Source organism: Triticum aestivum, chromosome 3A (genome assembly GCF_018294505.1).
Source record: "Triticum aestivum cultivar Chinese Spring chromosome 3A, IWGSC CS RefSeq v2.1, whole genome shotgun sequence".
Lineage (NCBI taxonomy): Eukaryota > Viridiplantae > Streptophyta > Magnoliopsida > Poales > Poaceae > Triticum > Triticum aestivum.
In genome coordinates this window covers 138,390,831-138,404,050 of record NC_057800.1, presented here as the reverse complement: position 1 = coordinate 138,404,050, position 13,220 = coordinate 138,390,831, and the positions used below count along the sequence as shown (strand labels likewise).

Here is a 13,220-nt window from a genome sequence, read left to right as displayed (position 1 = left end):
GGTAAACCCAATAATGGCAGCACCGAGGAATAATTCAAGAAAAACTGGAATTCCCTTCGTTTCTAAAATAGATGATATTGCCCTAGAATGCGTGCAATCAAAGTATAACTTCCACAAGCATACTCATTTGCAAATATTAGTCAAAGTTATTATGCACTAGACACCATATCAAAATCTAAGACCTACTAGTTTTTTTTATATCTTGCCACTCTGCTAGTTACTTCTCAAGGGCCCTTTACAACTGAGTTTTGGTCTCTGGACACTCGGATTCTTGGGAGTGCTAAGGACATCTACAAGCAGATCCTTGGAAGTGCTATGGACTGTCCAAACGCAAAATTGCTACCCAAGCGAACGCCTGAAACACAGCCCAAACGTTTGGGTTGACCGGTAACCCCATATTCATCTCATAGGTGGGGCAGATATAGACACATCCGGACGTGTCCGACATGTCAGATTCTTTCCACATTGGCCCACCGACTCCACAATATTTAACCCTATCCGCGGTTCGAACGAAACTCTAGCTGCACTCCAGTCCACTTCACTCCCCTTCCACAGTATCCAAGCTCCTCTTCGGCGAACTCCGGTGTACACCTTCATGGTGGGCACTAGATTTGACTTCGAGAGGTCCGGATCTGAGGACTGGGACCTCATCCCTTGTGATCCCGAGGAGGAGATGGCTATCAGCGCTACTCTTCGACGCTCCTGGGAGGAGTGCGACCCCCCGGTGGAAATTTATCCGTCGGGAATCCATTGCCTCGGCTCAAATGGCACTAGAATCAGCCGGGGCCGGTGGATGAAGGCGGTCTGCTCAATTGAAAGCAATTAAAATTAAAAGAAATGGCATAAAATCTAGTCAAACTTGATATCTACAGAAACTTCATAAAATTTCTAATATAATGCAAAAAGAATCAAATTAAAATACTAAAAAATCCTAATTGATATGAATTTTCTAAAACAGTAGAGTAGGTGTTGGCCGAAGAGGGACTCTTTGGTCAACGGTTGGCCGAAAAGTCCTTTTTGGCCGACGGTTGGCCGCAAAGTCTCTCTTCGACCGACATGAAGCCGACAGGGTGGTACTATTGATTTTTCTGCATTAGGATGTATAGTTTCCGAATTTGCTATAAAAATCATCATAGTTTAAAAAAAATTATGCTGGTGCAACCAGCTTGGCCAACGGAATCACTTAGGTGACGTCTCGTCCCTGCGGCGCCGGGAGCCCAAACAGAGGCCATATCCGCCTCCATGGTTTGCAGCCAAAACGAGCAAGAGGCATGGCATGCCCGCCGCACGAGGCTGCGGGCGCGAGATGCCATGGTAGCCCTTAAGGCGGAGCCGCACGCCGGCACGGGAGGAGGAAGACCTCCGTGCCCGCATCACCGACAAGCGGCGAAGGAGAGCGGTCCATGCCATGGCAAAAGAGCAAAGCACGGCGGTTCGTGGCATGGTTGGACTGCCCCCCCCCCCCCTCCCCCTCCCTAGGAGAAGGACGAGGACCGATCAGACAGCTCTGACGGTGAGCAGACCGCCTTGATTTGTTTTGCGTCTTTGACCGCTACTTTGACAAGGAAGATGACATTTTTTATTGTCATTCCATTTGTAGCAGAACATGTCAATTTTTGATAGTCCGGTGACATGTGTCTAACGATGTATGTAATTTTACTTTGCATGAGACTAGTATGAATTTAAGGATTCGATTTGATGAAACCAATTGTATAGGTTTATTTTTAATACCTACATGACCACTGTCCGTGGACATGACCGGACGCATCCGCAGACATGTAAGATCCAGATTTGACAATTTTAGTTGTAGATGCTCTAAGAAGGATTTAAGACAGGCTCGGGCACCACTATTCGGAAGCCAAGCTGCAGAGGTCTCCCCGTCTCTCCCGGAACGCGGCAAAGACGAGTTAGATAGCGATGCCGACCAACGGTGAGGCCCCAGCAGCGGAGACGGCGGCACCGGCGGGACCGTCGTCGCTTGGATGGGGATGGGGTTCATGTCCTGCGCTGTACGTGTCCTACGGCTTGTCCGCCCTCAAAGGCCGGCAACCGGAGCTGACGGGCGCCCTGGCTGCCGTGCCGTCGTTCACGGAGCTGTCGCCGCCCATGGGGCTCGACTACTTCGGGGTCTTCGACGGCCACTCGGGCGCGGCCGTCGCCAATTACCTGACGGAGCGGCTGCACGGCGCCATCGCGGACCAGATCTTGCGCGAGCTGCTCGCCGAGGCCCCGCGGTTCCTCCACGGGCCGCAGGGAGACGTGGATGGATGGTGGAGGACGGCCATGGCGGACGCGTTCCAGACAGTGGACGCGGAGCTGCTGGAGGGAGCAAGCGGTGTGGACGCGTCGGTCGCCGGCGCGACGGCTCTCGTGGCGCTGGTCCTGGAGGAGTACGTGGTGCTCGCCAACTGCGGCATCTCCAGGGCCGTCATCTCCCGCGGCGGCGAGATCTTGCAGCTCACCTCCGAGCACCGGGTAATTACAGCAGTATCTTTCCGATGATTATACTCTAATTTCATTAGCTGTGCCTAGTTCGTGCTTCATTTCCGATCGAGCACAGAGGGCGAAGCTACGAGGGTTTTCTCTCGAGATCATGCAAGCTCTATGCATGTCTCGTAGTATCTTTTTGGAGATCATGCGAAAGCGCCATGTCTCGTATCTTTTTGGAGATCATGCAAAAGCTCTATATGTCGCGTATCACAAGCTAGATGTGATTTCTCAGTTGTACCTTGGAAATTTGGCAAGTAATTAATCTGTGCTTGTGTAGTAGCTAGACTCACAAGCAATCCATTTTAAGGCTATTTGAAGTAAAAAGGAGAATCTTAAGTTAGGTGCGATCTTGTACTCGGGCTCTTCCAAGAAATTTTAGAGGTCAGGTCACACAACGCATTCCTTTAATCGGAGTTTCAAACCACTAAAAAAATTATAGTTTCCTCTGCAACTGAAATTCTTAGAAGATGCCCCCAAATGCTTGGAACACAAAGAACACAAAGGAGCACAAAACTAGGACACTTGTCACAAATGAGAAGAATGGTTTGGTACTTGGGAGGTCTTGTTTGCACATTTGGCGAGTACGTAGGTTTGCTTGTGTAGTAGCAACAGTAAGTACGATTTAGGTTTGCTTGAGTGGCACAGGATCAGGAAATATGGTGCGATAAATATATGCGGCATATTTTCCACTGGCACCAAACACTATGATGGATGTTTGAGGTTGCCTTCACTGCTTTGCATGTGAATTTTGTAGGGCAGAAGTGCACGTGCAATGTCACTGTAGCCAAGCCATTGCCCATCCAAAACTTTTCTTGGTTTGCCTAGTTATTTATGACCAGCTCCTGCGTGTGCAGAACCCCTACAAAGACAATAAGGACCAGCCGGTCCAAGCTAGTCCATCAAACATCCATGTAAGGTTTGCCCATTCCTCTGGGGTGGGGTGAGTTGTCAGATCCAAATGTACCATTTGAGTCATAGTGCAGGCATCAACTTATGCTCGTAGCTTTATAGGAGTACATGTGAGGTGAAAGCCTGAACCATCAGTATGTATACATGAATGAAAAAAAGAGGGTACCCCTCCACCCACCACCTGATTTCTATTAATAGAAACCAAACATTAATACGAATTAATATGGCTTACAATTTCTTGGTAATCTACGATGTAGACTAATTTTTCCAAACAATGGAAGGATGTTTACTTTCTGATTTACAAAGGTCTCAATTTTCAGTCTCTATTCGAACATACAAGTTCTAATGAACTTTTGGTTTTGCGGAATTCGTAATTTGCAAAACATCTATGTACTCACTGGGTATAGTCTAGACTAGACAGAGGAAATATATCTCCAACTCTTGGAGATAGTAGTATAAGGTACATGCCCAAATACCCAGTAGGTCCCGGGTCCCAATGGACCTGAATTGGAAAAAATAATTTAGAAATTGCAAAAAGAGCAAAAAATTCCTGATCTTTTTTGGAAACAACATTAGTAGGTGTTAAATTCGTGTGAATTTTTTTGTAAAGGAATAGCTTCGACCGACTACAGGGGCAAGAAAATAAAATTATGAGTACAAAAAGTGTGAATAGTAACTTTTATATAGTGCCGATTTTGTTTTTTTATTGCTCATAATACCACTGAAGTCACTCATTCACGAAACTTTTCACGTGAGTGCAACACATGATCATGTTTGATTTCAAAAATTCTCAAGATTTTTTTTGACTTTTTTGCAATTTCTGAATTTTTTTCTCAATTCGTGTGCATTGGCACCCTAGATCCAATGATCCTCGTTGACATGTACATATACACAATTTATCATCTCGCGTAGTCGAAAAAACAATGTAATTACTCTGTTTTATATCGCCGAGAAAATGCTTACAGTACGTATGAATATGCTGTGTGCGTCACAGCCAAACAGGCCAGATGAGAAGCAGCGTGTGGAAAACGGCGGGGGACGCATGGACGAATCCACCAACACAGTCGACGAGTTTCTGCCAACCTCCCGCGCATTTGGTATGTACATAAGAGAGAGTTAATTGCACATATGTATCACAATTGAGGCATTGAATGCGGATTGGTGCCACTTTTCGTAATTTTTTTTATGTCAGTACCATATTTGGAGCAGTCTGTTGCAAAATAGTCTAAACCGCGTATACCAGTGTATTGATGGTGTATCTGACAGCTGGGCCCGCCTGTCAGGTGCTGACGTGGCTTGTTCTTTTGCAAAAAAGACCTTCACTTTTTATTTAATCACACAACCATCCCTTGTTAGCCGAAAAAAGGGCCTACCAAAAAAAACAACACCGACGAAAATTTAACGTGCTCGCGCGCGGCAAGGATTCGAACCCGCGACGCTGCGTTCCAAGCGTGTGGGCACCGCCACTCCGCTACAGCAACGTTTGTTTACTCATTGGCTGGATCGACCATTCATTTCTCGTTAATTTCTGCGATCCATGGTAGCTAGCTAACGATCTTACTGTAACACTGTGCCCTGCAGGGAGCTATCTGTACAAGCAGTACGTGATCGCGGAGCCCGAGGTGACCGCGGTGGGTCGCGATCCGCGGGACGAGTTCCTGATCCTGGCCACGGCCGGGCTCTGGGACAGCGTCTCGCCGGTGGAGGCGTGCCGCGTGGTGGAGGGCAAGCTGCGCAGCAGGTCGCGGAGCGCCATGGAGTGGGGGAAGGCGGCGGACAACAACACGGTCTCGGCAACCATGCTCGCCAAGGAGCTGGCCCAGCACGCGGTCCGCGCAGGCAGCACGGGCAACGTCAGCGTCATCGTTGTCCTCTTCAGGGACGATCCCGTTGCCACGGCGTCTCCTGCTCCGGTGCTGGCCAGCGGGCGCGTCCAGCGCCCGCGGCGTGGGTGTCGCTCGTGTGGCTCTCCGTGATGGGTGTCCCAACTTGTAAGCAGCTGGAGAAACTACTCTTCGTCAAATAACATTTGCTTTAGTTCTCCGTTCCGAATTTGTCAGAACTGGATTCAGTAAGAAATTAGCATGTTTCATGAGCTTCAACGTTTACTTACAGCATCTACAACTAGATCACTCAAACCCTTCCCAAACATTCGGCGGACAGCCCGGCACCGTCCGTACATAAAAATGGCACCCCCACCCCCGAAACACCAAAAGACAACCCAAACGATCGGGCTGTCCGACACCCATCAAACACAATCCATATGTGGGGCTGATATAGGGGCACACGAACACGTTTGCCAAATCCGACAGGCCGTACCCATTTCAAACCCCACCAAATTTACCAAACCGACCGTCCTCCTCTTGCGTCCGAGCCGTCGTCCTCCTCCACTCTTTCTCTCCGTCCTCATCCACCATTGTAGATGTTGATGCTGAGTACCTCGTCCCCGACCACCACCATGGACAATGTCTTCGTGGAGCCCGTGTCGCTCCCGACCGCCGTCGTCTGTGGAGGAAGAACGGGCGCCACCCATCGCTACTGCCATCGGCGTGCACAACTTGGTCGACAAAATGTCCCAAAGGTAAAAATAACATCAATGCAATTGTGATGCGATTCGAACCTTTCAATGCAATTGTGATGTGATTCGAACTTTTCAATGCAATTGTGATGTGATGTGTCCCTATGTTACTCAATTTTTATGTATGTAGTCTTGATGATGAAACGTTTTTGCACTACGTGAATGTTGCATCGCCAGATTTTGTGTCTCAAGAAACCCCCTCTTAAGAATACGAGACACAATATGATATGTGCAATTTTGACATGGATGAGGAGGGTTTTTTTATTCAACACCATCGGAAAGAAAAAACTATCAAGTAGATGAACACATGTTGTTTAACATAGAAGAAAATTGTTTGTTTGCTCAAATTTCTGCATTCTTTTCTTTATCTCCCTACCACTTTATATGTGTTGGTGTCTAACTTGTTTCGTCAATTGTGATATGTAGCTCAACGTTGTTCAAGCTTTGTTCAAAGGAAAAGGAAAGGGGAGAAAAGGGAAGCAAGGCAAAGCATCGTTGGAAGGAGCCTAAAAGTGAGAAGTGAAAGAACCGAGAGGCATATGAAGTTCCTAATATAAATAACTCCAAGAGCTTGCTTGAAATGCAGTAATGGTTGGTGCTGATGATGCATCAAGTGGCGAAAAAGGAAAAAAGAAGCCCCACTCCCAACTCGGTTGCTCCTACGAGAAGGTCTGGTGAAAGAAGGAATGGCAAAGAAAGGGCATGAAGGTTGGAGACAATGACATGAAGGAATCATTGGAAGCCATCATCAATGCAAGAAAAGAGACATCCCAAGAAAGAAAATGCATGAAGATCAAAGACATGGAGGAGCGGACGGCAGCAGAACAATGGAGGGCTGTGACCAGGGACAGGTCGGCGGCGGCTGATGAGAGGAAGGTGGCGACTGAGGAGGGGAAGGTGGCCATGGAAAACCTACAAGCATTTGCCACGAGAAAAACCTAATGTTCATGTGCTCAAGTGGTTTCAATGAGAAGAAAAAAGCATACATTGAGCTTTCTTGTTTTATCCATGAAGTCAATGAGCATTGGGCTTTGTCAAAAAGCATACATTTCGATCGGATCTATAGTTCAGTAACTGACTACGGATTGCCCACCACATATGCTCCATTTAATCAAGAAAAATAAATTAGTTGTCAGCTTGTATGGATTTCAAATTGTGTGTCCCACTTCTTAAGTAATTAGTGCTACACATGGATTTCAAATTGTCAGTACATAACGGCACAACACAACGAGAACATAGTGTTATTATTAGAGAATAGCATAACTCATTGAATTGTTGTATAAATCCAAATTCTACAAGTATTATCCAAGAAGATGAAACTGTAACCCTATCATATCTCGTTACCCCCACAAGCCATATCTAAACAAAAACTCATCACAACTAGCAACTATACCAGTTAACAAACTGTCAGCTACCCCCTGCCAACCTGAAATTTGCAGCCTTAATACAATTGTTCCTATGGTGCCCCTCGATCCCACAATTTCCGCACCTCCCAGGTCTAGAGGTTGTGTCGGAAAAACACCTTTTTTCTAAGCAGGAAGTCCTTTCTCATGCCGCAACAAGTGGTGGAAAACCATTTCCATCTCCTTTCGCTTTACAGGCGGCGGTAAACCACCCAACCTGTTGCCTAACACAAATACTGCACTGTTATCAACACCTTCAACACTGGAAAGTATAGCTAGAACATCACAATTGCCTCAGTTCCTCTCCATGTCTATTTGATTCTCAAAAACTCCATTGTTTGCCAACACTTGGATATTCATGAAAACTCCATTCAGGAATCCAAAGGCAGAAAATAGCACACATGCTAAACACTTGGATAAATCTCCCAGGCCCAAGCGGAGGGTACTACCACTCATCTTTGTCCCCTTGCTGGTGTGGATTGATCTACTGTCCTTTTCACCTAAAGAGAGAAAAAAATGTAAAACAAATGAACTCGTGAGGAAGGCTTGCAACATCAAGTCCAGGATAAAAGTAAACACTTACATAAAGGCACAAGACATACAACTTCAAATAGGAAATTAATTAGGATGGGCATAACACATCAAACTAACCTACACATGACGTTTTTTTATATATGCAAAAGAAAACATTCAAAAAAGGATATGCAAGACATAAGCATCAAGCTGAAAGGTTCATCATTATAGCTATGTTTTGGGCTAGTAACCTACTAATATATCAGTTGTGCCAATGGCAAGTCTGAATATGTGCAAATACTCTAATTTTGGAACTTGTATCTGCGAAGATGGTATCTAGCTAAAAATAGATATTATGCTATGAACTAAAAATCAGAGAGTCAGGGGTCGTAAAGAGAAAGGAGCAACTACCAGAGATTCATCGTGGACCACATCTTGTTCATTTGCTTGCCACAGGATGGTTTGGCCCCATCTCCTCTCCACCTCTCTTCCTCCTAGCTGTGCGGCTCGATTGATACACAAAACTATGAACCGACCTCTCTTGCCACACGCTGTGAAAAAACAGATCCTCGGGTTAAAATCTACAATGACCACATAACTGAGCATGAGAAATCTGAACCTTCCTCGGGTCTGAATGGTGCCTTTGTGTAAACGGGAAAATTTAATACCTCAATCCCAAATACATAATCACATCACGTGAAAAACTGAAGCAAAACAGGTATGTCTTTGGCCTCCAACATAGTGACGATCACAATATTTTCCTTCTATATAGAAGGATTATACTCTGACAGGCGGAAATGAAACTATAAAACAACAATGTAAAATTCAGAAATGTCTTGGAATATTCATGGATACCATCGCTATTCAATCAACCATATACAAAACAAAAACATCATTTTGTTCCATCAATATGTGATCTAGTGATCATATCATTCAATTCCTGACAAGTAGTGATTCTGTACAACATCAGATAAATTACCCAGTATGTTGTCTCATAATTACAAGCAATCACATTCAGATTTGCACACGTGAATTTTGCAACATAGACATTCTATCTTTTTAGTTCACAATTTATGGTTCAATTATTTATCCAAGGGCTCAACAATATGTGCATGCCGATTCATCCAGCTCACAATCAAATGATGTGTCCCTGTTTTGTACTCTTGTAATTACAACCAACCACACACATACGACCTCGGATTGTTCATATGCACCTCAAATTATATGCAACCAACCACACACATACGAAAAGTGATTCTCCAAATTTACACCATTAAATTCGGAACTATTGTATTGAGCATGGAAATACCCGCGGCTCCATCCTGGAGCTCTAGGTCCATCTTCCCTATCGTTTGTTCGGAACTCAGAAGCCTGCGGTGAACCCTCACTTTGATCTCCCACCTCCACCTCCCGCACGCAAATATGCTCGTCAAAGCTATCCGCGGGTTTCTGATGCTGCTCCGTCCCCGCAATCGGTGACCTCCTCAAGCACCATGGATCTGCGCAGCATGAGGACGAAATTCCAGATTGATACCACGGGATCCAAAATCGAGCAAAAACATCAGGTGAGTCTAATGAACTAGTGTGGTACCTTTGAATTAGCTGTATCAGGAACTTCATGCCCACTGGTCAATGTGGTCTTCTTGTTGGATTCACTTCCGGACGAACTCAGCCTTGCCGCAACTAGAAAAGTCCAGCGGCCTGAGGTAGGAGACAACAGTACCACGACCGACCCCCACCCACCCCCACTCCTCCTATTACTCCTCCGCCGCCAGAGATAACAAAAAGCACGTACCTGATCCACGGATCAGGAAAGATGTGGACAAGTTGAGCCATGGCTCAGCTTGCTGCCGTCTACGCCCGCCTCCCTCCTTCTCTGTCAGCTCATGCGTATTCCCTCTTTTCCATATTTTCAGTCGCTCACAAAGTTGGTCCACTTTTTTAATGCGTGGAATCCCGAGACGCTACTGACCGCCCAGATACAGAGCACACATGTGCTCGGGTTCAAAGACACCACGTCCTCTGAAAGGCTGCTTTGCTTGCAATATTATCCTAACGAAAGCCTTTCTGGTTATATTTTAGGTATAACAATTGAACACGGGCATATGTTGCGTGTGCGTCTGTGTTTATATATTCAGTTGCCTATGACTTTTTCGTTCCATAATGTCTATACCATAATTTTGAGATCCTTAAGATGTTCGACAGTTAATTATGACTTCGTAGTCTTCGTTCACCATATTTTTGGCTGGGCGGTGTGGGTTAGGATAACTTAATTTGCATGTATACAATATGGTTGTTATAGTTTTCAACTTAATTATGGATATGCGATAAACACATCGGTCATGACGAAGGAGAACGCAGTTCGAATCTGCAGTGTTTTCATATATTATCCATAGTGCAAAATAGATTTTTGCATAATTTGTGAAAAATATGTTATTTCTTTTTGTGAAAAATGTAGATGAATCTTCTGGACTTGAGTAGGGCACCCGCTATAACATAATTGCCGGGATTTGCTATGGTTTAAAGTACCTTCATGAGGAAAAAGGTAAGCATGTGCTCCATGTGGACCTAAAGCCGGTGAACATATTGCTGGAAAATGCTATGAAGCCAAAGATTACAGACTTTGGTCTTTCAAGACTAATCTATCAACAACAAACTATAAGCACTTCAAGTCGTGATGGAACACTGTAATTATCCATTCTATTTTATTGGTTTACAAAATATTTCCCCTGCATAGTGTTGTTATTTTGTATCTTCAAAATTCACAAACTTAACCTTGTGATGTAGGCGTTACATGGAACCAGAATACCTACATGGAGGTACGGTCACAACTAAATCAGACATATTCAGTTTGGGTGTAATAATTTTGGAGGTAATAACAGGACACAAGGACTACCCAGATGTTACAAGAACAGTCTCCCAGAGATTTATGGAGCTTGTAAGAAATCCATGTCCTCTTTCCACAAAGAGGATGTTACATTTTACTTTTTCATACTGGTAACACTCTATATTCATTTTTCAATTCCTCGAACACTTGATAAATGGAGGTCGAGAAATCCATCGAACAACTCACCAGGCTATATACCAAAAATAAGAAGATGCATTGGATTCGGTTCGTAGCTCACACCGTTGTTCGTTGCATGGATTCGATTCGTCAATGCTCAAAGAAAAATTGCTTCATCCCAATTAGTTCATGCTCAAACCCCTGTTTCGAAATCCAATTCAATGTTTACCTCGCTTTGTTTCATAAATGAATTGATGATCACTTACAAATCCATTCCATTTTTCAAACCAAATGCCAAAATGTAACCATTACATTCCTTCAAATTACCCACATCAAACACAACGACGGAACCAACCCATTACACTGGAATGGAACCATGTCATTCCATTACACTTCGTTCCCGAACCAAACACACCCTGAGATAGGTCTAGTATGTGTGGATCCTGAGCAGAAGGGAAGGACATCAACAGGCGAGCTTATCAAGTTGCTACAAGGAAGAATGATGTTAGACAAGGTATAGTAATTAACTTAATCATAATGCATGTAAACATCATAAAAACATGCATCGGGTGTGTCCTAATTGTGATCACTGTCAGGAAATTTGTAAAATTTAAATGAGGAAAAATATTGTCATAGTTAACAAGTGCAATATATATACCATACAGATTGGAGTGTCTAGAATGGAAGCAACCCGTTTCCCGCCGGACCTAACTGCCATAGATGAGATTCTAGAGAGGGAGGGATACAAACCAGAGGAAGGGCTTCCAAATGAGGTAATTAAAGAGAACTATTCCCTCTGTTCCAGATTATAAGATGGAGGTAATACATTCTTGTTTCACCTTTATTTTTTATTTTTATTCAGTGGGCTTACATCTTCATCATCCTCCATGTTGTAGCTATCTTTCCAAATGTGGACAGACCTAATGCGAGAGCCATTGATCCAAAGAAAAAAGGGTGATGCTGCATTCCGAGCTGGAGACTTTCAGATAGCATTGGACAATTTTACTAAGGTAATGCCTTGAATTTATCATCAGGAGATATTTTGGCGTCCTAGACTGCAATATGCCCTAATTGATCCATTTCCTATCATTGTTTCACAGTTTATTGATACTGAGGTAATTATTTCATGGGTTGTTTATGCCAGACGCAGCTTGTGCTACCTTATGTCTGGCCAACTTGATGCTAGTGCATCTTTGAGGAATGCATTACGAAATGGCCCACGACACTCTACATGGAGAAAGTTGCGGTTTCAATGCTAGACAATCAGAGGCCTCGTAGCGCAACCGAAATGTTGAATGAAGCGTCGCACATCGAAGAGGAGAGGCGTCGGAATGAAACTTTCAGCTTTCAGACCAACGAGGGATTTACATTCCCAAAATTGAGGCAATAGTGCTTAGACGTTTTTGTAGTTCAATTTGAGTAGCGTCCTATGCGAGTAGACTATTGCACTTGTGGAAATGGACTCTTTTGATAATAGCAGTTTGTCTTAACCCTTTGATGCCACGGTCGGTGCAGTGCGAACAACAGGGAATGACGCCTCTAATGCCATCGCTACCAGTGAGGTGGGCGGCTCTGCCACTGTCGTAACAGGGGCGGCACGATCCCTCCAGCCTCTCCGACAAGATCTACGTCGTCATCCGCCCAAGCGGCAGCGTCCTCGCCATGGCGCAGCTCCCGTATCCAGAAGGTGTATGACATGCCAAGGGTGGGCTCTGTTGAGCGCGCTACCAAGCGCAAGGCAGCCGGCAACTCCTTCAATGGCGGGGCGCGGCGCCGCCCTGGCTCCTCTGCCACTAGGAAGAAGAAGGCCAAGCTGCAACACGTGTCCGAGCTCCTCGGGCTCCTTCAAAAGACGCCTATGCCACTTACCAGGGGCAAAGTTATGCAGATCGCACGCTGCTGTGATCTGAATGTCGACGCCATCCTCGAAGCGGTCTCTCAGAGCTCGTCGTCACTCCAGTCGAGTGCTTCCTCGGCTCAATCTGCATCCCCCAAGACTGCACATGGATAAATGGTGTCGAGCAGACCATTCCCTCCGGAAGTCGTTTGTACTTTGTACACTGCATGCTTATGAGCCCAGCTTGGTTATCCTTTTAGGGGTTGTTTTAGCTGCATTTCCTCGTATGTCACTGCATTGTTGTCATGTTTGCAACTTTTGTTTCATTCTTAATGAGATTTATCGTTTGCTTTCAACTTGCACACATGAACGCGGCTAGCTTTTGTTCCTACAGTTCTTTAATATGCCAACTAATTTTGCAATGCGGAGTTCAATCCACTCAACTCATTCTGACGCAGTGGGCATGCAGGAGACAAAACTACAGTG

At 45.0% G+C, this 13,220-nt stretch overlaps 1 pseudogene; it reads left to right on the top strand.

The window, feature by feature from the left end:
- Positions 1-1,408: 1,408 nt before the first annotated feature.
- LOC123058143 (protein phosphatase 2C 51-like) lies at positions 1,409-12,592 on the top strand (annotated as a pseudogene).
- The last annotated feature ends 628 nt before the right edge of the window (positions 12,593-13,220 follow it).